This window comes from Schistocerca nitens, chromosome 5 (genome assembly GCF_023898315.1).
Source record: "Schistocerca nitens isolate TAMUIC-IGC-003100 chromosome 5, iqSchNite1.1, whole genome shotgun sequence".
Classification (NCBI taxonomy): Eukaryota; Metazoa; Arthropoda; class Insecta; order Orthoptera; family Acrididae; genus Schistocerca; species Schistocerca nitens.
In genome coordinates, this window is record NC_064618.1 from 170,022,172 (window position 1) to 170,047,622 (window position 25,451).

Consider the following 25,451-nt stretch of genomic DNA (forward strand, 5'->3'; position numbering starts at 1 on the left):
ATTAAAGTAAGAAATTGAAATTTTGCAAGATTGCATTTATTTTGCCACAAAACATTACAATCAGGTGATAGTAAAGTAGAAACAATGTAAAGAATATGGAATGTAATCAGCTGCAACATGCATAACTGTAGACAAAAATGTTCTTCGTTTTTTCCAACTTAATAGATTTGCACACATATTCTGACAGCTGGTTAATGTGTTTAGTATGGGGTGTGACCATCTCTGGTATCAATACAGGCCTGACAACGACAGGACATGTTGTGAATGATGTAATCAATCTTATGTTGAAGCAATAACGCCCATTCTTCCTGCAGAGCTGCTTACAAGTCTTAGAGAGTGGTTGGTGGATGCTGATGTGATGCAATCCATCTCCCTAGTGCATCTCAGACATACTCTACGGAATTCAAATCAGGAGAGCAAGTGGGCCACACCACGCATGCTGTATCTTCCATTTCCAAAAAACACCGACCATGCATGCTCTTTGAGGTCGAGCATTATCGTCCATGAAGGTGAAGTCTGGGCTCACAGCATCTCGCAACAACTGAGCATGAGACCCAAGACTTCATGGTACCTGACATCAGTTAAATCTTGCTGGTTCCTGTGCAGTTCCATGAAGAGGTGTTAGAGTGGTCAACATAATCCCTGCCCACACCATTAGGGATCGTCCTCAATATTGGTCTCTTACTACAATGTTTGGGTCCCAAAATCATGTTCCACATGCCCTCGAGATGCGAATCTGTCAAGAATCACTCTCCGAACGATATCGGGACTCATCTGTGGAAAGAACATTGGCCCACCGTTTGACCATCCCAGTGGCAAGTTGTCAGCTTCATTCTAGAAGTTCCTTTCCATCAAGAAGCGCCAGAGGTAAACAGCAGGTCTCCAACAATAAATGCCACTCTGCTGAAGCATTCTCTGCACCTTTGCATAAGTACAATATGTCCAGAGGAAGATGAGAGATCAGATGCCTGTTACGGTGCAGTACTAAGGCAGTACTGTTGTGCTCTTACAGCCAAATAACGATCCACTCTGTCTGATGTCACACTTGGTCAGCCATGTCCTGTTCTCTGGGATACAGTTGCAGTATCTATTAACTGTCACCTAATCTGAGAAACAGCAGAATCATTCACATTAAGCCACCAGGCCACATCAGTTTGTGACCCTCCTGCGTTGATCGGAATGCCATCTTCCGTGCAATATATATATATATATATATATATATATATATATATATATATATATATATATATATAGGGTGAGTCACCTAACGTTACCGCTGCATATATTTCGTAAACCACATCAAATACTGACGAATCGATTACACAGACCAAACGTGAGGAGAGGGGCTAGTGTAATTGGTTGATACAAACCATAAAAAAAAATGCACGGAAGTATGTTTTTTAATTCAAACCTTCGTTTTTTTAAATGGAACCCCGTCAGTTTTGTTAGCACATATGAACATACAAACAAATACGTAATCAGTGCCGTTTGTTGCATTGTAAAATGTTAAGTACATCCGAAGATATTGTAACCTAAAGTTGACACTTGAGTACCACTCCTCCACTGTTCGATCGTGTGTATCGGAGAGCACCGAATTACGTAGGGATCCAAAGGGAACGGTGATGGACCTTAGGTACAGAAGAGACTGGAACAACACATTACGTCCACATGCTAACACCTTTTTATTGGTCTTTATCACTGACGCACATGTACATTACCATGAGGGGTGAGGTACACGTATACACGTCGTTTCCGTTTTCAATTACGGAGTGGAATAGAGTGTGTCCCGACATGTCAGGCCAATAGATGTTCAATGTGATGGCCATCATTTGCTGCACACAATTGCAATCTCTGGCGTAATGAATTTCGTACACGCCGCAGTACATCTGGTGTAATGTCGCCGCAGGCTGCCACAATACGTTGTTTCATATCCTCTGGGGTTGTAGGCACATCACGGTACACATTCTCCTTTAACGTACCCCACAGAAAGACGTCCATAGGTGTAAGATCAGGAGAACGCGCTGGCCAATTTATGCGTCCTCCACGTCCTATGAAACGCCCGTCGAACGTGTACCTCACCCCTCATGGTAATGTACATGTGCGTCAGTGGAAAAGACCAATAAAAAGGTGTTGGTATATGGATGTAATGTGCTGTTCCAGTCTCTTCTGTACCTAAGGTCCATCACCGTTCCCTTTGGATCCCTACGTAATTCGGTGCTCTCCTTTACACACGATCGAACAGCGGAGGAGTGGTACTCAAGTGTCAACTTTAGGTTACAATATATCCGGATGTAATTAACATTTTACAATGCAACAAACGGCACTGATTAGGTATTTGTTTATATGTCCAGATGTGCTAACAAAACTAACGGGGTTCCATTTAAAAAACGTAGGTTTGTGTTAAAAAACATACTTCCGTGCAACTTTTTTATGGTTTGTATTAACTAATTACACTAGCCCCTCTCCTCACGTTCGGTCTGTGGAATCGATTCGTCAGTATTTGATGTGGTTTACGAAATATATCCAGCGGTAATGTTAGGTGACTCACCCTGTATACGAGGTGCGGCTAGAAAAAAACCGGACTGATGCTGGAAAAAACATTTATTTACAATTATTTACAATTTCATGTTATCTCCTTCAATGTACTCTCCTCCTCGGTCTCTACACCGCTCCATACGAATTTTCCACTGTTCATAGCAATGCTGCAGATGATTTTCGGTAACTCCATACATTACTTCCGTCGCTTTTTCTTTTACTGCTTCAACAGTCTCAAATCTAGTTCCTTTCAAAGCTGACTTGACTTTAGGGAAAAGAAAAAAGTCACAGGGGGCCAAATCAGGTGAGTAGGGTGGATGATCTAAGATGGGAATGTTGTGTTTTGCGAAAAACGTCTTCACTGACAACGCACTGTGAGCTGGGGCATTGTCTTGGTGAAGGATCCATGACTTTTTTCTCCACAAATCGTTCCGTTTTCTCCGTACTCGCTCACGTAGGGTAGCCAGGACGCTAATGTAGTAATGCTGATTCACTGTTTGTCCCTCTGGTACCCAATCAATGTTCACAATCCCTTTGATGTCAAAAAAACAATCATCATTGCCTTGAATTTCGATTTTGACATTCGTGCTTTTTTTTGTCGTGGAGAACCAGGAGTTTTCAATGCATCGATTGGCGTTTAGTTTCGGGATCGTAAGTAAAAAACCACGATTCATTACAAGTAATAACATTTTGTAAGAAGGTGGGATCACTTTCAATGTTTTCCAGGATGTCAGAACAAATCATTCTTCGGCGTTCCTTCTGTTCAATTGTGAGACACTTTGGAACCATTTTTGAACACACTTTGTTCATGTTGAAACTTTCATGAAGAATCTGCCTAACACTTTCCTTGTCAACTCCTGTTAACTCAGACACTGCTCTGATTGTTAAACGGCGATCTTGTCGAACAAGTTTACCGATTTTTTCAATGTTTGCATCAGTTTTTGCTGACAATGGTCTGCCAGTGCGAGTGTCATCACTGGTGTCTTCGCGACCATCTTTAAATCGTTTAAACCACTCAAACACTTGTGTTCGCGATAAACAATCATCGCTGTACACTTGTTGTAACATTACAAACGTTTCACTTGCAGATTTTCCTAGTTTGAAACAAAATTTGATGTTAACACGGTGTTCTTTCTGTACACTCAACATTTTCCGACGCACAGACAAAACGTCAACTACTTAAAACAGACGCCACGGGCAGACTGAGTGCAGGAGGCAGATGAAACTCGAGCAGTAGGCGGAGCGAGAGTCACGTGACAGGCCACGCGACTTTCAGCCTTATTGCATTCGTTTTATTGTTTCACCAGTACTAGTCCGGTTTTTTTCTAGCCACACCTCGTGTATATATATATATATATATATATATATATATATATATATATATATATGACACTTTTGCGATGTATTGTACAGCTCTCTGCTGTAATCTTACTATCCTTTGTGTGTGCACATTTGTAATGTTTTCCCAAATCAGGATGCCATATGAGAGGTGCAAATGGACTAGTCCATAGTATATTGTTTGCAGAATGTGTCTGTTTACGGACTTTGTTGTTTTTCACATCAGGAATATGCTTGAACCTATTTTGCTGCAAGCGTTATTTATGTGATTCTCCTATGTCATAAACCTATCCACTGTTAATGCCTAGAAATTTATAGCTGACTGTATCCTTTAGTTCTAGATCTCCAAGCCTGACAGCAATGTCCAAAGTGTGTTTTTTGTTTGCATGAATCTGCATGTATGTTGTGTTGTTTCCATTTATGAAGAGGTTGTTTTCCCTGGAATAACTATTTCCACTTTTCATATTTAGCGAAGCCTCCTCTTGCAAGTCATCTGTTGTAGAACTGTTAACAACAGATGATGTGTCATGTGCATATATGATTACACTGTCAAATACTGTTTTGGTCATATCATTGACATACAGGGTAAAAAGTGGTGGACCAAGGACAGATCCTTGAACGATCCCATATTCCACATTTTCAAAATTTGAAAAGACACTTATAACATTATTTTTCACTTTTGCTTTATTTCTAAGCACTGCTTTCTATTTTCCAAAAACGATTCAATGATGTCTACTGCTTTCTCCCTTATACCATAACAATGAAGCTTTTCTTATACGATATCATAGTGTACACAATCAAAAGCTTTCAATAGGTCAAGGGACATACTGCAGACTTTCTTCTGTTCATCAAGCGCTTCAGTTACAGGTTTTACGAACTCAAGTACTGCTGTTTTGTTACATTTGGCCTTTCTAAACCCATGTTGTTCATTGTTGAGAATATTGCATGTTTCTATAACATGATTTCTATCATTTAAAGAGTACAGAAGTAATAGTTATAGCTGTGTAATTACCTGAGTCTTTGTGAGTCTTTTCTTTCAGCCCCCTTAATATACAGGGATCGCTTTACTCTTTTTCATGCACTTTGGAAATATATCTTTTTCTATAGATAAGTTTATCAGACAGGGTAATGGCTTTACTAACCATTGCAAGCAGCATTTAATTAGTTTAGTGGATATACCATCTTGTCCCTCAATGTTTTTAGACTAGGTATTACTTTTACTATTTGTGATTAATTTGTTCAGACCAGGAATAAGCATTTTGTCTCATGCAGATTGTTTATTGTGTTTATTTTGGAAGTATAATTTTGATTTATTAGTTTGTCCACAACTGCAATATAGGGTTTGTTTTTAAAGTATTGTTGACGTTTTGTGCATCCCTGACTTCCTTCCTATTTATCTCAAGTGTTATTAGTGTTTTGCCCCCTATACCTTTCTTCTCTTCATTTATGACAGTACCTTAGTGATATTTGTTGAGGTTGCTATCTTGTTTCCATAATATGTCGATTTATTTTCTTTTATCAGTTTGTTATATTTTTTCTTCTTTTTCCTATATGCATCTCTATTTTCTTGAGTTGCCTTACTTAGCTGACAATTTTCATACATATTTTTCATCTCTTCTCTCTTCCCTTTTACCTCTATTGGGAGCTAATTTTTTTTATACTTCTCATTTATTTTCCTATGTGCTAATGGATGTACAACATCTATATAATGGACTAATGTACTGCAGAATGATTCACATCCTTTATCTAGGTTTTCTGTTGAATGTATTTCAGTAAAATCTTTGGTTTCCAATAATCTAGGTAGCCACTCTAGGTTTGTTTGCTTAGTTTGTCTAACCTCTTTAAAAAAAATTTCTGACCTTCATAGATTGCCTGCTACTTCAACTAATACCCCATAGTGGTCTACAATGGTTGCGTATATGACCTGTACTGTCTGCCTGCTCTGTGGTCCATTAGTGATCTATTAATGTTTCTGTATTTTTATAGCATAAGTTTCAATCAGATCTTGTAAACTCATTGTATAACAGTTGTCATCTGGTGTGTTAATATTTACATCACCTGCTACAATTATAAAAGGGAATTCCCTGCTAGACTTATCTAACAGGACTTCTGTCTCTTTTAGAAATCCATTTATCTGACTGTTTGGTGATCTGTAGAGCCCTATTATCACACACACTGGCCATGGAATGATATCCTCTATATTACTGTGTACATGGACTGCCACTCCTCTGCCCTTATGTTCAGATCTGCAGAAACTAGCAATTTTTTATGAACCTGTATGCTGTAAACATTAATTTCATTTCCCTTTAGCCAACGTTCTGATATAATAAATATATGTGGTAGCTCTGCAGCTACTAGTCCTTCTATCTGTTGTAATTTCCAGGCTGCATACTATATATTCTGCTGCAAGATCCTTATATTAGAAGTATTTTCACTGGGGGGAATGCAGTGGGGAAGCCAGTGGGCATTCTGGTGAGATCCTCTCCTGGAACTGCAGGTTATGTAGCAAGAGTAAACTGATAGAGGAGCAGGAGCGTAAGATCTGTGCCCTTCAGGTGCAGTTGAAAAACGCACAGGAGGAGCTAGATAGGATGAGGAGGGAGAAGGGGGTTGGGGAATGGGAGCTGGCTGTTGGCAAGAGATCTGCTAGGAGAAGAAGATTTTCAGATAGTTTTACTATTGGTGTTTACAATAGATATGACCAACTGTCAGAGTCTAGTGGAGAGGAATCTCTAGTAGCTGTAGATGTAGGAAGTATGCAGCAGACCTCAGTAGTTACTGTGCCTAGAACAGTTGCAAAGTCGAAGAGGAAGAAGAAGGTTCTGCTGTTAGGTAGTTCACATGGCAGAGGTGTAGGCCAGCAGTTGCAGGAAGTGCTGGGAAGTGAGTACCAGGTCACCAGCATTGTGAAGCCTAATGCAGGGTTGGCTCAGGTGACTGTTAACATAGGGGGGTTATGTAGGGATTTTTCTAAAGAGGATCAGGTAGTGATTGTGGGTGGGGCTGGTAATAGTATTGGTAGGGATGGGGAGTATAACATAGATGGTGACCTGGAAAAGATAGCCACTCAGACTGGCAACACGAATGTGCATTTCGTGGAACTGTTTCAGCGTCACGATCGGCCTCATCTTAATACAGCCGTCAGGCGTAATAACATGAGACTTGGGGGTGCGCTGATGACAGAAAGCATGGGTCACATTTCAGTGGTGTCGGTGGAGTCTATCAGCAGGACGGGTTTCACTAGACACGGCCTGCACCTCAACAGGTATGGGAAGGGGAGGTTGGCAAAGCTTATAGGTGACAGCATAGGTGGGGTTGGTGGGATCACTCATGGGAAAATTCCTGCAGTAGTGTGTGTTAGAGCTGCACCTTTTTTAGATTGAAGTCAGCTGATAGGTATTCCTGCTTAAGGGAAGTCTCTCTAACAAGGGAATCACTTTTGACAAAGCTTAGGTATCCGAGTAATGAGGGAATTAGTATATTTCATCAAAATATACAAGGTATTAGGGATAAAGTTAGTGAACTGCTTATAGATGTTGACTCTGAAATTATTGGTATATCTGAACACTTCTTAAATAAGGAGATAATTCAGAGGCTTCCTTTACCAGGATACAGGTTGGCTGGCTGCTTTTCGAGGAGCTCTTTGCGGTGTGGGGGAGTAGCCATGTATGTGAAAAACGGCATCGCATTTGAGTCAATTGATGTTTCAAAGTACTGCACTGAAAAGGTGTTTGAATGTTGTGCAGGTGTGGTTAAATTTAACGGAGTTAAACTTGTAACTGTTGTTATTTATAGATCCCCAGACTCCGATTTCACAGCATTTTTGCTAAAGCTAGAGGAGGTTCTTGGTTCACTTTATAGGAAATACAAAAAGTTAGTTATATGTGGTGACTTCAATATTAATTGTATAAGTGATTGTGCAAGGAAGAGGATGCTGGTAGACCTCTTTAATTCATATAATCTTATGCAAACCGTATTCTTTCCAACGAGAGTGCAAGGGAACAGTAGAACAACCATAGACAACATTTTTGTTCATTCCTCATTACTAGAAGGGCATTCTGTTAGAAAAAAGGTGAATGGCCTTTCAGATCATGATGCGCAAATTTTAACTTTAAAAGATTTTTATGCTGCAACTCGTGTTAAATATAGTCATCAGCTGTTCAGGAAAGCTGATCCGGTTGCTGTAGAGACCTTTGTAAACCTTATAAAGGAACAAGAGTGGCAAGATGTTTATAGCGCTGAGACAGTAAACGATAAATATAATGCTTTTCTAAAGACCTTTCTCATGCTCTTTGAAAGTTGCTTTCCGTTACAACGTTTAAAACAGGGTACTAACACAAACAGGCAGCCTGGGTGGCTGACTAGAGGGATAAGAATATCTTGTAGAACAAAGTGGCAATTATATCAAAACGTTAGAAACAGTCAAAATCTAAATGCAGCAGCCCATTACAAACAGTATTGTAAGGTGCTTAAAAATGTTATTAGGAAGGCAAAAAGTATGTGGTATGCAGATAGAATAGCTAAGTCTCAGGATAAAATTAAAACCATATGGTCAGTCGTAAAGGAAGTTGCTGGTCTGCAGAGACAGGTCGAGGATATAGAATCAGTGCGTAGTGGGAATGTCCGTGTTACTGATAAGTCGCATATATGTACAGTATTTAATAATCACTTTCTGAATATAGCAGGTGAACTAAATAGAAACCTAATTCCAACAGGGAATCATATAGCGCTCTTAGAAAAAAGTGTTCCGAGACTGTTACCTGAAATGCTCCTCCATGATACTGACAAGAGGGAGATTGAGTTAATAATTAAATCACTAAAGACCAAGAACTCTCATGGATATGACGGGGTATCTAGCAGAATACTGAAGTATTGTTCTATGTATGTTAGCCCAGTACTTAGCCATATCTGTAACTTTTCCTTTAGGAGTGGTCGGTTTCCTGATCGATTAAAATACTCGGTAGTGAAGCCACTTTATAAAAGGGGAGACATTGATAATGTTGACAATTTTAGACCTATTTCTATGCCATCGGTGTTTGCTAAAGTTATCGAGAAGGTTGTATATACAAGGTTACTGGAGCATTTAAATTCACATAATTTGCTGTCAAATGTTCAGTTTGGTTTTAGAAATGGTTTAACAACTGAAAATGCTATATTCTCTTTTCTCTGTGAGGTTTTCGACGGATTAAATAAAAGGTTGCGAACGCTAGGTGTTTTCTTTGATTTAACGAAGGCTTTTGACTGTGTTGACCACAAAATATTACTGCAGAAGTTGGACCATTATGGAGTAAGGGGAGTAGCTTACAATTGGTTCGCCTCTTACTTTAAGAACAGAAAGCAGAGGGTAATTCTCCGCAATATTGAGAGTGGTAGTGATGTTCAGTCCCAATGGGGCACTGTTAAGTGGGGCGTTCCCCAAGGGTCGGTGCTAGGGCCACTGCTGTTTCTTATTTATATAAATGATATGCCTTCTAGTATTACAGGTGATTCAAAAATATTTCTGTTTGCTGATGACACCAGCTTGATAGTGAAGGATCTTGTGTGTAATATTGAAACAGTAACAAATAATTTAGTTCATGAAATAAGTTCGTGGCTTGTGGAAAATAATTTGATGCTAAATCACAGTAAGACTCAGTTTTTACAGTTTCTAACTCACAATTCAACAAGAACTGACATTTTAATCAGACAGAATGGGCATGTTATAAGCGAGACGGAACAGTTCAAGTTCCTAGGCGTACGGATAGATAGTAAGCTGTTGTGGAAAGCCCATGTTCAGGATCTTGTTCAGAAACTAAATGCTGCTTTATTTACCATTAGAACAGTATCTGAAATGAGTGACACTTCAACACGAAAAGTAGTCTACTTCGCATATTTTCATACGCTTATGTCGTATGGTATTATTTTTTGGGGTAATTCTTCTGATTCAAAAAGGGTATTTTTGGCTCAAAAACGGGCTGTTCGAGCTATATGTGGTGTAAGTTCGAGAACCTCTTGTCGACCCCTATTCAAAAATCTGGGAATTCTGACATTGCCCTCACAGTATATATTTTCTTTAATGTCGTTTGTTGTTAGCAATATTAGCCTATTCCCAAGAGTTAGCAGCTTTCACTCAGTTAATACTAGGCAGAAATCAAATCTGCATGTAGAATGCAGTTCCCTGACTCTTGTGCAGAAAGGAGTGCAGTATTCTGCTGCATCCATTTTCAATAAGCTACCACAAGAACTCAAAAATCTTAGCAGTAGCCCAAACTCTTTTAAGTCTAAACTGAAGAGTTTCCTCATGGCTCACTCCTTCTATTCTGTCGAGGAGCTCCTGGAAGAGCTAAAAAATTAAGCAATTTCCAGTGTTACATTGTTGATTGTCTTCATTTAAACTTATGACTTGTCACCTGAATATGTTTTTTTTTTCTATATTTCATTTTATCTGTTTCTAATATCGTGTTATAATTTCATGTATTGACTCGTTCCATGACCATGGAGATTTCTCCTTAATTTGGTCCCACGGAACAATAAATAAATAAATAAATAAAAAAAAATATTTGTTTTAATCATTTGATTTTCTATGACATCTTTTTTTACCTGCTGGAACAAAAATCCTGCTCCATCAGATGTTTTTGCTGCTTCGTTCTGTCTCCTCTCCCGTATCTTGTCTGCAGCATCTCTGCCACAGCTTCTTCTTCTTCAGGTGATGACACAGTTTATTCTGCCAGTGACAACACTCCTTCTTCTGTTGGTGATGACACTGCTGCTTCTTCTTCTTCGTTTTCTGCTGGTGATAACACTGCTTTTCCTTCTTTTTACGGGCAGAGTGGTGTTTCGTCTTCTGTTCTTTCCTGTTGTTGTTGTGTTGAGCCCATTATTGGATACAGTATTGTATCTTTTATTTCTTCCCTCATTTCTACATCTACATCTACATTGTTACTCTGCAATTTGTGGTGTATTTCGGCCTCCACTAGTAACACGGTGTTGGCTCTTCTGCCAACACAACAGTCACTGTCTCTTATTTCTGTCACCCAATGTGTGTGTTGTGGGAGCAGCAGTAACAACGTGATTTACACCATGCGATGACTATTTTTCTGTGAGAGCCAGTGGATCAGGACGTGTTAATGTCAGTTTAGAACCTGACACAGACCTCGAAGTTGTGGCGAAAAAACAAAATTCATGGTACTCTACAAGGCGTGTTAATGGAGAAAAAGCAATGTACCAAACAACAAAGTAGGGACCCTCTCTTGCGACTGATAGTCTGTGGGATAAGGTCCTTGAACGATACAGGCAATGAAACTTTATGCTGGTTTGTGCAAGCGACTTCGATCGACCTTAATATTTGATAGGATCGCTGCATATGATCGATGTCGACACGCAGACTGTATTTGTTTTCGATATAAAGAGATGCGGTAAAAATATTATCGAGTTCTTTATGAGATGAAGTTAGCGAAGTTTTCGTAGTTCGTAATTTTGTCTGTTGGATGGTACAGGGTAATGGTGATAGAATGTTTGGGTGTTAGATATGAATGGACCCTGAGGGACGCGGATGTGTATTGGATGGACTGCAGTATTTGTGTGATGTTGAGTCTTCTTAATTTTCCTGATAAGAAACACTACCATAATTGTTTGTACAGTCTTTTATGCTACCTTGTGTTGCATGAGCAGGCTTCGTTTTGCACTGACCTTACACATCGTGCACGGTTGGCGGAGCTACGGCAACATGTTCCCATTTTCACCAAGTGGTCAAAACACGGTCCTGTCGCAATGAGTCAGCTCACTCTGTTCCTTTACAGGTTGCAGATAGATGTGGTAGATATAGCTCCCTCTGACTTCTGCTCAGTTCTGACTTAAACTGGAACGATCACATGTGCAAAGCTGCAGGGATGGTGGGGCAGAGTCTGAGGAGCAGTTACAGGATCCATAGGGACTATCTAAACCCACATTGGAATTTTACTATAATAGATAGGTTCTAAAAAGGTGACTCGTTTCGAGATGTGAGACTGCCATAAATATGATTCACACGTGGCTGTAATCATTAAAACAGTTCTCCATAGGATCCAACGCAGTTATGCAGTTGAATGGAAAGATTGATTCCAAATCGCAGACAGCATTTCTACCAGAAGCGTAATACTAGAGATCTGAAAAGCCAGTGTACATTTCTTATGACCTCAATCAGCACACCATCTACTGTACACGATCATTCTCAATCAACCATCACCTGATCATTCTCAATGAACCATCACCTATAACCCAGTGGATATATTGCAGAACCTGTGATGTGGCAGCGAGACAGAATGCGTTACAAATTCTCGCTTCATACCAGGTTCCTTAGCAGAATCACTTTCTAAATTCGGTCATTTTATTACGAGCTTACACCGTCAGCGACATGTAACCACACCGTCGGTCTGTTAATACTCACTCCGGCGATCGCCGTCTGTATTCAGTGCTGCGGTATTTGTGTGGAAAAATCACTTCATTCGGAGGTAATGCCATACCTCGATTTGTATGGCTTGTATAGTTGGATGCTGTTAGCGATACTTATGCGTACCTGCAGAACCAAGATCGCTTGTGACAGTAACATAGCCGTTGCGATCGAGTTTTTAACATCTGGAGGCTTGTAGGACGATTATGCCTCTCTTTCTAAGACACAGTGGTGCCATGCGCAAGGAAAAAACTTATGAGGCATGTCCACCCATCGCTGATTTTTCGCTCGGTATTGTTTTGTATTGCCAGCATTCAGTTATTGGTGAAGTATTATACTTACAAGGGAACCTCCCCATCGCACCCCCCTCAGATTTAGTTATAAGTTAGCACAGCGGATAGGCCTTGAAAAACTGAACACAGATCAATCGAGAAAACAGGAAGAAGTTGTGCGGAACTATGAAAAAAATAAGCAAAATATACAAACTGAGTAGTCCATGCGCAAGTTAGGCAACATCAACGTTAGTCCGAGGTCAGGAGCGCCGTCGTCCCGTGGTTAGCCTGAGCAGCTGCGGAGCAGGGGGTTCAAGTCTTCCCTCGAGTGAAAAGTTTACTTTCTTTATTTTCGCAAAGTTATGATCTGTCCGTTCGTTCATTGACGTCTCTGTTCATTGTAATAAGTTTAGTGTCTGTGTTTTGCGAACGCACCGCAAAACCGTGCGATTAGTAGACGAAAGGACGTGCCTCTCCAATGGGAACCGAAAACATTTGATCGCAAGGTCATAGGTCAACCGATTCCTCCACAGGAAAACACGTCTGATATATTCTATACGACACTGGTGACGGCATGTGCGTCACGTGACAGGAATATGTTATCGACCCACCTAACTTGTACACTTGGCGAATGGGTATTCTTCTACCTTGCCCGATTTAGGTTTTCTTGTGGATGTGATAAATATAAATAAAATAAATTAAACTTTTCACTCAAGGGTCGACTTGAACCAAGGACCGTTTGTTCCGCACCTGCTAACGCTAACCACGGGACCACGGCGCTCCTGAGCTCACACTCACCTTGATGTTGCCTATTTTCAGCATGGACTACTCAGTTTGTATATTTTGCTTATTTTTTTCATAGTTTCACACAACTTCTTCCTGTTTTCTCGATTGATCTGTGTTCAGTTTTTCAAGGCCTATCCGCTGTGCCAACTTATAACTAAATCTGAGGGGGGTGCGATGGGGAGGTTCCCTTGTTAGTAGTAGGGGATGTGTGATAGATTCGCTTTGAGCAACAGACTTATAAAGTATGTGGGTTTTCTGACATGTGCAAAGAAAATGACTATATCCTGTCGTGAGGGAAGGTATGGATTTGATGTGGAAAACTGCAATAGCCATAAGGGGAATGAAAGATCATTTTTTACACTGCTTATGAAGGAACCATACAGTAACACTCGCTTATGATTAATAGTTTGCTGGATATAGCCTTTCTCCACTACAGATGACAAAATTTTGTGCAGATCTGCACAAAGGACTTTGAGCACTGGCCCCCACCTCCAATAGAGCGATATGGTATGTGTAATATGCTCAATGACAACAAGCAGATGGTAATTGTTTTTCGATATATTGGAAGAGAGAGACACAGTAAAGTCTTATAGGAGTGCTATAACTGGTTAAAATTTGGATGCAGATGGTTCTTTCAAAATTACACGGATTTTGCTCATGAAACTAATAGGAATCGGCTGTATCTATTCTCGATTCTCGTGACTGTTTTTTATTATTATTGGCATGATTGCATGTTTAAAAAAATGGGTGTTATTTCATACTCCATAACCTCTAATTATAAAGTAGACACCACTTGAATTATAGCTCGTTGTGGAATCTAGAAATGATAGTGTTTTTTTCCGAAATGTGAGTAGATTGCGTGAAACAGGCAGTGATGATCAAATTGCTTACAAAAGTAGAACGCAAGAATCTGCTGCTGTAGGACAGAAACTTTACAGACATGTCAGAAGAGGTGAGTTATGCATTAAAAACGGTAAATGTAATCAGACTCTCACGATTTGTTTCGAAAATGCCTGTATGATACAGCACCGCAACGGTAAAATGAGACCTGCCGTAGTGTACAAAACAGCTACATCCTCTTGAATTATAGCTTGTTGTTGTCGAACGTAAAATCATTTTGTTTTATCCTGACATGTGAGCTAATGGCGTGAAAGATAATATTCTATAACGTTACTTCACGTGTTCGAAGTCTTTGTAATACACACGTGATGATCTGTGATTGGCAGTGGTGGACTTCACTGGATGTCACAAAATGATGAGATGTGAATTGTATCCTGCAATTGAATGTGAAAAATATACCGATTTTGCTCATAAAACTAGAAGCAAATCGTTTGTTCTGATTTCCGTGGAAAGAGGACATTTATTGTCATCGCGATTGTGGTTTCCCTTTTGAATAGTTGCTTTATTAAAGGAGTCGCTTTGCTGTTAAATACAAATGTTACAATCCAGCGCTCAGAATGGCGTTGTGGCCGAATTCCGTAAGAGGTCGCGGCTCTCCCTTTAGACAAACAACCCGTGGTTGGGATAGCTCTCTTTTACGAGGTGCATTCAAGTTCTAAGGGCTCCGATTTTTTTTTCTAATTAACTACTCACCCGAAATCGATGAAACTGGCGTTACTTCTCGACGTAATCGCCCTGCAGACGTACACATTTTTCACAACGCTGACGCCATGATTCCATGGCAGCGGCGAAGGCTTCTTTAGGAGTCTGTTTTGACCACTGGAAAATCGCTGAGGCAATAGCAGCACGGCTGGTGAATGTGCGGCCACGGAGAGTGTCTTTCATTATTGGAAAAAGCTAAAAGTCACTAGGAGCCAGGTCAGGTGAGTAGGGAGCATAAGGAATCACTTCAAAGTTGTTATCACGAAGAAACTGTTGCGTAACGTTAGCTCGATGTGCGGGTGCGTTGTCTTGGTGAAACAGCACACGCGCAGCTCTTCCCGGACGTTTTTGTTGCAGTGCAGGAAGGAATTTGTTCTTCAAAACATTTTCGTTGGATGCACCTGTTACCGTAGTGCCCTTTGGAACGCAATTGGTAAGGATTACGCCCTCGCTGTCCCAGAACATCGACACCATCATTTTTTCAGCACTGGCGGTTACCCGAAATTTTTTTTGTGGCGTTGAATCTGTGTGCTTCCATTGAGCTGACTGGCGCTTTGTTTCTGGATTGAAAAATGGCATCCACGTCTCATCCATTGTCACAACCGACGAAAAGAAAGTCCCATTCATGCTGTCGTTGCGCGTCAACATTGCTTGGCAGCATGCCACACGGGCAGCCATGTGGTCGTCCGTCAGCATTCGTGGCACCCACCTGGATGACACTTTTCGCATTTGCAGGTCGTCATGCAGGATTGCATGCACAGAACCCACAGAAATGCCAACTCTGGAGGCGATCTGTTCAACAGTCATTCGGCGATCCCCCAAAACAATTCTCTCCACTTTCTCGATCGTGTCGTCAGACCGGCTTGTGCCAGCCCGAGGTTGTTTCGGTTTGTTGTCACACGATGTTCTGCCTTCATTAAACTGTCACACCCATGAACGCACTTTCGACACATCCATAACTCCATCACCACATGTCTCCTTCAACTGTCGATGAATTTCAATTGGTTTCACACCACGCAAATTCAGAAAACGAATGATTGCACACTGTTCAAGTAAGGAAAACGTCGCCATTTTAAGTAGTTAAAACAGTTCTCATTCTCGCCGCTGGTGGTAAAATTCAATCTGCCGTACGGTGCTGCCATCTCTGGGACGTATTGACAATGAATGCGGCCTCATTTTAAAACAATGCGCATGTTTCTATCTCTTTCCAGTCCGGAGAAAAAAAATTGGAGGCCTTAGAACCTGAATGCACCTCGTATTATGGTTTTTTTCTGAGGGATGCCGGCATCGTGCTCTATTGTGTGTGTAGCTTTTGTAGGCATCGATAACACTGACCACCCAGCAGCATGCTTGCAGGGGCGCAGTGTACTGAAGACACTGTGGCGTGAGGCTGCGGTCGCTTTAGTTGGAAGTCTTCCTGATTCACAAGCAGCCAACTTTTGAAAAAGCTATCTGTGGCGTTCTTCAGAATTCCATTGTTATTCCAGAGCGGACCATCTTTCCAAGAAATATGTTTAACAGATTGCAAGAAAGAGTTGCACTGACCTTAAATACAATTGTTCTCCATTGCAGAACAGCAGGCTGCTGGGTGCGAGGGGAGTGTGTCTGTTGGGGGTGGTCGCTGGACACAGCTGCACTCTGAGCATGGGGGGCAAAGTGTGGGGTCTCTGTCGCTATATTTTAGATGAACAGGTTGCACTTGGGGCAGCCATCCTTTTATCTACTATTGTTTATTGACTACACACGCTACTGTGTTGGCGAAGGACCATCGCCTCAAGGTGGCCAGCGGCCAGTTTGTGCTGTGAGCCCTCAGTGGAGCAGCTGGCCATTTGAAACAGCCCCTGTACCCCCACCTTCCCACCCCCCACCCATAGGTGGAAGGATGAGTGGAGGGAGGGAGAGAAGGAATGAGGGGAGGTAAGAGGGCCTCGATTTTCGGCATTTTGTGAGCTCCTATCGATGAGAATGCACGTTCAGCTACTGTCCCCTCTGCAGTCTTTTAGGACGACGATTTTCCCCAGTACATGTGTTGCAGTATGACCCATTCATTACGAGTGCAGGTTTTTTCACAATTTCGAAGTGCAACTAGACCCGTGGTGCATTTTTTTCCATCACTTGTGGTAGTTCGTATTGGCTTCAGTTACCTGGGCTGCAGGGTGGTTTCTGAGCAGGCTTCTGTAGCGAACTCAGACATCAAACAATGATAGATACTGTTTTGCTTATACACTCCTGGAAATGGAAAAAAGAACACATTGACAACGGTGTGTCAGACCCACCATACTTGCTCCGGACACTGCGAGAGGGCTGTACAAGCAATGATCACACGCACGGCACAGCGGACACACCAGGACCCGCGGTGTTGGCCGTCAAATGGCGCTAGCTGCGCAGCATTTGTGCACCGCCGCCGTCAGTGTCAGCCAGTTTGCCGTGGCATACGGAGCTCCATCGCAGTCTTGAACACTGGTAGCATGCCGCGACAGCGTGGACGTGAACCGTATGTGCAGTTGACGGACTTTGAGCGAGGGCGTATAGTGGGCATGCGGGAGGCCGGGTGGACGTACCGCCGAATTGCTCAACACGTGGGGCGTGAGGTCTCCACAGTACATCGATGTTGTCGCCAGTGGTCGGCGGAAGGTGCACGTGCCCGTCGACCTGGGACCGGACCGCAGCGACGCACGGATGCACGCCAAGACCGTAGGATCCTACGCAGTGCCGTAGGGGACCGCACCGCCACTTCCCAGCAAATTAGGGACACTGTTGCTCCTGGGGTATCGGCGAGGACCATTCGCAACCGTCTCCATGAAGCTGGGCTACAGTCCCGCACACCGTTAGGCCGTCTTCCGCTCACGCCCCAACATCGTGCAGCCCGCCTCCAGTGGTGTCGCGACAGGCGTGAATGGAGGGACGAATGGAGACGTGTCGTCTTCAGCGATGAGAGTCGCTTCTGCCTTGGTGCCAATGATGGTCGTATGCGTGTTTGGCGCCGTGCAGGTGAGCGCCACAATCAGGACTGCATACGACCGAGGCACACAGGGCCAACACCAGGCATCATGGTGTGGGGAGCGATCTCCTACACTGGCCGTACACCACTGGTGATCGTCGAGGGGACACTGAATAGTGCACGGTACATCCAAACCGTCATCGAACCCATCGTTCTACCATTCCTAGACCGGCAAGGGAACTTGCTGTTCCAACAGGACAATGCACGTCTGCACGTATCCCGTGCCACCCAACGTGCTCTAGAAGGTGTAAGTCAACTACTCTGGCCAGCAAGATCTCCGGATCTGTCCCCCATTGAGCATGTTTGGGACTGGATGAAGCGTCGTCTCACGCGGTCTGCACGTCCAGCACGAACGCTGGTCCAATTGAGGCGCCAGGTGGTAATGGCATGGCAAGCCGTTCCACAGGACTACATCCAGCATCTCTACGATCGTCTCCATGGGAGAATAGCAGCCTGCATTGCTGCGAAAGGTGGATATACACTGTACTAGTGCCGACATTGTGCATGCTCTGTTGCCTGTGTCTATGTGCCTGTGGTTCTGTCAGTGTGATCATGTGATGTATCTGACCCCAGGAATGTGTCAATAAAGTTTCCCCTTCCTGGGACAATGAATTCACGGTGTTCTTATTTCAATTTCCAGGAGTGTATGTAATACCCTTTTTAAACTCCGCTCTGTCCAGCACCAGCATCTCTTTACTTGAACATATTTCCAGCGAAAAAGAATAAAGATAATACCTTAACCCCTGCCGTTTTCCTGCCAGCTTGTTTGATGAAATGAAAATGAAATGATCGTATGACATTGTTGGCCGGGAGGCCCCATGCGGTAAAGGGTAGAGTTTGAGTGTGTCTGTCACTCGTTTCGACTGGTATTGCGAAATTTTTTCCCCTGCAGGATACCACCAGTTGTATGGTATCGTTAGTTTCTGAGCTGTATTGCGATTTTAGGTCATCCTTGTGTAGCGTTACACATATAGCCATATAATTAGGTTCAATATTTATGATTAACTATGTGATTAGGGCCTATCTTTACTTCAAAAAATGTTCAAATGTTTGTGAAATCTTATGGGACCTAACTGCTAAGCTCATCAGTCCCTAAGCTTACACACTACTTAAACTAAATTATCCTAAGGACAAACACACACACCCATGCCCGAGGGAGGACTCGAACCTCCGCTGGGACCAGCCGCACAGTAAATGACAGCAGCGCCTCAAACCGCTCGGCTATCTTTACTTCATTTTCCCAACCAAAATAAAGTACACTAACCTAACTTTCCTCTCCTGTATCTGAACAATTTCCATGTGTTGGGGGTGCACTTAGGCTTTCCATCCAGTAGAACTAGGGTTCGAGTCCCAGAAAGGGCACCACCATTTAACATTTCCGGTTATTTCCAAGCGCCCCTGGTGGTATAATTGTGTTAGTGGCGTGCACTTGGGCTTTCTGTCCAGAAGGACCAGACTTCGACTCCCAGAAAGGGCATAGCCATTTGTAATTTCCCGTCAATTCCAAGCACCTCTGGTGGTATAATTGTATTATGGGGGTGCACATGGGCTTTCTGTACAGAAGGACCAAGGTTCGAGTCCCAGAAAGGTCCCAATCAACCCTGTCAATTCTAATTTCCCCCCAATACCTTGGGGGGGGGGGATGTCACCACAGTCCTGGGACAAAGAAATTCCCACCAAAATTCGGAATTGTCGCCAATAGGTTAGGTTGAGGGAGGGGGAGGGTGGGGAAGGGCCACATGCAATGTGGCTGAGAGAAACACATGACATCATCTGGGGTGGGGGTGGGCGTGGTCGGGGGTGGGGATGGTTGTGGCTGGGTGGGAATTAATTAATCAGAATGATATTTTCACTCTGCAGCGGAGTGTGCGCTGATATGAAACTACCTGGCAGATTAAAACTGTGTGCCCGACCGAGACTCGAACTCAGGACCGAGTTCGAGTCTCGGTCGGGCACACAGTTTTAATCTGCCAGGAAGTTTCATTAATTAGTCAGTTTAATTAATTTGCATATAAATTTGATATCAAAACTTCACCCATGCTGTTATTTCCCTACTACTTTTAAATATTCATTCGTCCCTCGCTTCACATGTTATTGGAGCTGGAAGAACCCCTAACATGTGGTATCATGCTAAGTACTGCCTGCCATGCACTTGACAGTGGTTTGCAGGTTATGTATGTAGATGTAGTTGAAAAATGATTCCCTTAAGCGGTTGTTTCTAAAGACTACAATGAGGTTCAGAAACTGTCATGGTATGAGAAGTAACCATTAGTGTACACACATTTCAGATGATATATTGTTTCGCAATAACATGTAGACCCTCCGAATACAATCTCTGTTGCTAGAAGATTCAATCATATGGAGGACACATTGTACGACACCACTCGGCAAATGCAGTTCATTTTACTGGGAACATAGAAGGTTTGAATAATTTAGAGTATAAGGATAATTTTAAGTTTGAAGTCGGATAACACAAGACAAAATAAATATTTTATGTGTGATATAATTACAAATTAATTAATTTCTGATATTTCCTTTTCTTTTACTATGAACCCCTGTTTTCTGCCTAATTTTATCATTCTAGGCCAAAGGGAAGTACCCTATACGTTTTGATGAATGAGTTCGCGAGTTTCAAAATAAGTGATATAAATGGTCGTATCTTTTAATGGAGTTTACTGAGAACCTTCAATTTATTACGGTGCAAAGGGGTCGTAGACTCTAGTATGTAGCATAAATTTCAACTTGCTACATCTACCCGTTCCTGAGAAAACGGGGTTTTAACGGATGGGGAGACAGACAGATGGCTGGAGAACAAAGTGATCCAATAAGGGTCCCGTTTTTACCGACTGGGATACGGAACCCTAAAAAGAAAGCAAACTGTCTATTATTTCAAAAATAATGGCCTGTCGTGGATGTCTTTCTTCAGGCCTCTAAAAATATGGAAATTGCATGCGGAGAGATGAGGACTGTATGAAGGATGTTTAACGGCGTTCCAGCGAAACTTGTGCAGCGTAGTTGAAATAACCTTGGTAATACACGGGCCCTTCCGATCTTTCCCCATGCTATTGTAGTAGAGGGAGATTTGAACTTAGCACCTGTGGAATGGGAGAGACATGCAATTTAAACTGGTTCCAGAGACTGAGACTCGTGTGACATTGTTCTGAATAGCTTGTCTGAAAATTTCTTTGAGCAGACTGTTAAAGATCCACGGCTATGTTTTAGATTTATTAGTATCCGTTAGATCTGAACTTTTTGAATAAATTAACGTACGGGAGCGCATCAGTGGTCATAATGCTTTGATGGCAGCAGTGACTACGGGTGTTAGAAGGAATAACTTATTAAGCATGACAGGAAAATATTTTTGCTTATCAGCAGTGATAGGAAAGAACGTGCTGAGTATCTGAGTTTTAAACACAAATATTCAGTTGTGCGAATGAATATGCGGAGTGAAAATGGATAAAATTGAAAAGCATGGTACCACACGCTGTCGACCTGTATGTCGGTAGCGAGGGGTGGGAAAGACCATTGGGGTCAAATAGCAGTGCTATGAAGTTCCTAAGAAAACAAAGAGAGCGTCATAGGTTTAAACTAAATCGAAGCCTACTAATGAAAAAAAAAAAACGGAAAGAAGCGAAAATGAGCATAAGAGAACAATGCGAGAGGCGTTCAATGAATTCGAAAGTAAAGTTCTGCCAACTGAGCTGACTGAAAATCCCAAGAAATTACGGTCAGACATAAAGTCAGTAAGCGGACCGAATTCATCTGTTCAGTCGCTCACGGAAGTTATTGGTATCGGAACAGATGATGACACAGAAAAGACCGAAATACTGAATTATGTCTTCCGAAATTATTTCATTGCGGAAGATAGTATATTATTCCGCTCTTCAATCAACGCACAAATGCCAAAATGGCAGATTTTGAGACAAGTATGCCTGGAATACAAAAGACAACTAAAATCGGTCAATAGTGGAATGGATGAGTTGCCCGTAAGACTGTACAGGGCTATTACAAATGATTGAAGCGATTTCATAAATTCACTGTAGCTCCATTCATTGACATATGGTCACGACACACTACAGATACGTAGAAAAACTCATAAAGTTTTGTTCGGCTGAAGCCGCACTTCAGGTTTCTGCCGCCAGAGCGCTCGAGAGCGCAGTGAGATAAAATGGCGACAGGAGCCGAGAAAGCGTATGTCGTGCTTGAAATGCACTCACATCAGTCAGTCATAACAGTGCAACGACACTTCAGGACGAAGTTCAACAAAGATCCGCCAACTGCTAAATCCATTCGGCGATGGTATGCGCAGTTTAAAGCTTTTGGAAGCCTCTGTAAGGGGAAATCAACGGGTCGGCCTGCAGTGAGCAAAGAAACGGTTGAACGCGTGCGGGCAAGTTTCACGCGTAGTCCGCGGAAGTCGATGAATAAAGCAAGCAGGGAGATAAACGTACCACAGCCGACCGTTTGGAAAATCTTACGGAAAAGGCTAAAGCAGAAGCGTTACCGTTTACAATTGCTACAAGCCCTGACACCCGACGACAAAGTCAAACGCTTTGAATTTTCGGCGCGGTTGCAACAGCTCATGGAAGAGGATGCGTTCAGTGCGAAACTTGTTTTCAGTGATGATGCAACATTTTTTCTTAATGGTGAAGTGAACAGACACAATGTGCGAATCTGGGCGGTAGAGAATCCTCACGCATTCGTACGGCAAATTCGCAGTTCACCAAAAGTTAACGTGTTTTGTGCAATCTCACGGTTTAAAGTTTACGGCCCCTTTTTCTTCTGCGAAAAAAAACGTTACAGGACACGTGTATCTGGACATGCTGGAAAATTGGCTCATGCCACAACTGGAGACCGACAGCGCCGACTTCGTCTTTCAACAGGATGGTGCTCCACCGCACTTCCATCATGATGTTCGGCATTTCTTAAACAGGAGATTGGAAAACCGATGGATCGGTCGTGGTGGAGATCATGATCAGCAATTCATGTCATGGCCTCCACGCTCTCCCGACTTAACCCCATGCGATTTCTTTCTGTGGGGTTATGTGAAAGATTCAGTGTTTAAACCTCCTCTACCAAGAAACGTGCCAGAACTGCGATCTCGCATCAACGATGCTTTCGAACTCATTGATGGGGACATGTTGGGCCGAGTGTGGGAGGAACTTGATTATCGGCTTGATGTCTGCCGAATCACTAAAGGGGCACATATCGAACATTTGTGAAAGCTTAAAAAAACTTTTTGAGTTTTTGTATGTGGGTGCAAAGCATTGTGAAAATATCTCAAATAATAAGGTTATTGTAGAGCTGTGAAATCGCTTCACTCATTCGTAATAACCCTGTACAGAGAACATGCGGAAAGCCCTCTCCTTATCTAGCAGCAGTTTATCGTAGATCGCTGGAGCAACGAAGGGTATCAAGCGATTGGAAAAAGCTCATGTCGTTTTCGTTTTCAACACGGGTTGTCGGACGGATGCACATAATTACAGGCTGATATGGATGATGTTTTAGAATTATTAAACTTGTTCTGTTCACATGCGTTATTTCCGTTTTTGGAGAACAAAAAAGTCCTCTGTATAAATCAACACGGATTCTGTAAACAGAAGAGATCTTTCGAAACACAGATCGCTGTGTTTGTAAATGAAATACAAAGCGCCTTAGACAAAGCCGGCTAGGATATATTGTGTTCTTGACTTCTGGGAGGAATTCCATGCCGTTCCATACTGCCGTTTAGTGAAAAATACAAGCTTTCCGACCATCGAATCAGATTTGTGACTGGATTCAGGGTTATCTAAGAGATAGAACTCAATATTGTCATCTTAATGGGACGAAATCGACAGATGTAAAGGTAATTTCTGGAGTACACTGACGGAGTGTTGGAAAACATATAAATGCGTACAGTTTAAAGTACATATAAGTAGTCTAGTGAATAACATTCAGAACTGCACGAGGCTCTTCGCAGCCGATGCTGTTATCTATACAAACCCGCAGCACTAGCAGATGGTAATGGATTGCAGAAAGACCTGCGGGGGGTCAACGGTTCATGTAGTGACTGGTAGTTGACCCTGAATGTAAATACGTATATGTAGCTTACTGTGTAATATAGGCGAAGTGATCCACTACTGCACTAGTACGCTAGTGGTGAAACTCAGGGGTTATAAATATCTATGAGCATTCGGATGCGCAGAGCGAGAATTCTGTCCGTAACAACATCTGCGGCTCAAGTCACGTGATTCTGAGACGGTACATTTTAGCCCATATGTCGGCATATTCTGAGTATTATTGCTTCGATGTTACAGATACATCACCTTCAGAAGTATGGTGTAACTTTGTATATGCGTTCAGTAGATACATAAACAAAATACCAGAAACTGAAATTGGCTTAAAGTAGTGAAGAGCAATAGTATTGCGCTTTTTCGCCAAAGTAGCATAACTCAGATTCCAATTTATTTTCGTTTTTTTTTTTTAATAATGGGACGAAGAGAGACAGCCAGCAATATTTTTTTACGTTTTCTATTGCACTTATTCATAATGTCGAATCTCTGTTCTAATTAATTTCGTTACGCTGACACTGCACAGCAAAATATTTTATACAGAAATATTTAGATACACAGAAGAGTTCGAGAGCCTGCATAAACTGGAGGATAATAATCAGACTGTTCTGCATAAATTTTATTTGCATATGAACATAGCAATGGATGGAGTGACTTGCCATTTAGTCACACACAATTGCAAATTTACTGTATCTAAGACCTGTCTCGTTAAGACATGGCCATAAAGTTATCTCTACAACACAAGACTTCGTAATACCGTATCTCGATATTTTTCAACAGATAAAGTGCCTCATATCAGTGAGACATTTACAATTTTACATTTGTTGCACATATCTATGGAATATAACTGGTCCTCCTTTCACATACTTCTCTTTAGATCCATAGCAACGACAGTAGTGCACCATAGCTGTTACCAACTGAAATGTCTGGAAAGGTATATAAAAGAAGGTGAATATGTGTAATGTTCAGGTTTCTCTATTACCGTAAACTGTAGTCAACGAGCGTCGTCCCAAAATCACTGGCTGGCATGGTTTGATGGTGAGAACATTCGCAGTGGGCTATGCTCACCCCATAGATGTATATACTGTGTGCTGAAACCTTCAAATCCCTAAGAGTAATCTTCCAGAGCGACATGAAGTTGAATGAACACATAAATTTGTAGAAAAAGCAGGTGCCATGATACTATTCATTAGAAGAACCTTATGGATATGTAATTTATCCATAAAAGAAGTGCTTTGCGAAACATTTGTAACATCTTCTTTAGTGTTACACATGAATCTGGGACTCCCATCAGGTTGGACCGTTAGAAAACAGAGAGGAAATCCAACGGAGAGCGGCACGTTTCGTAACGGGATTGCCTAGAAAATAAGCGTTACAGAGACAATCAGCTAATTCCAACGGCAAAAGCTGCAAGAGAAGCTTGTGTGTCATGAAAGAATCAGCTTACGTGACATTCGTAA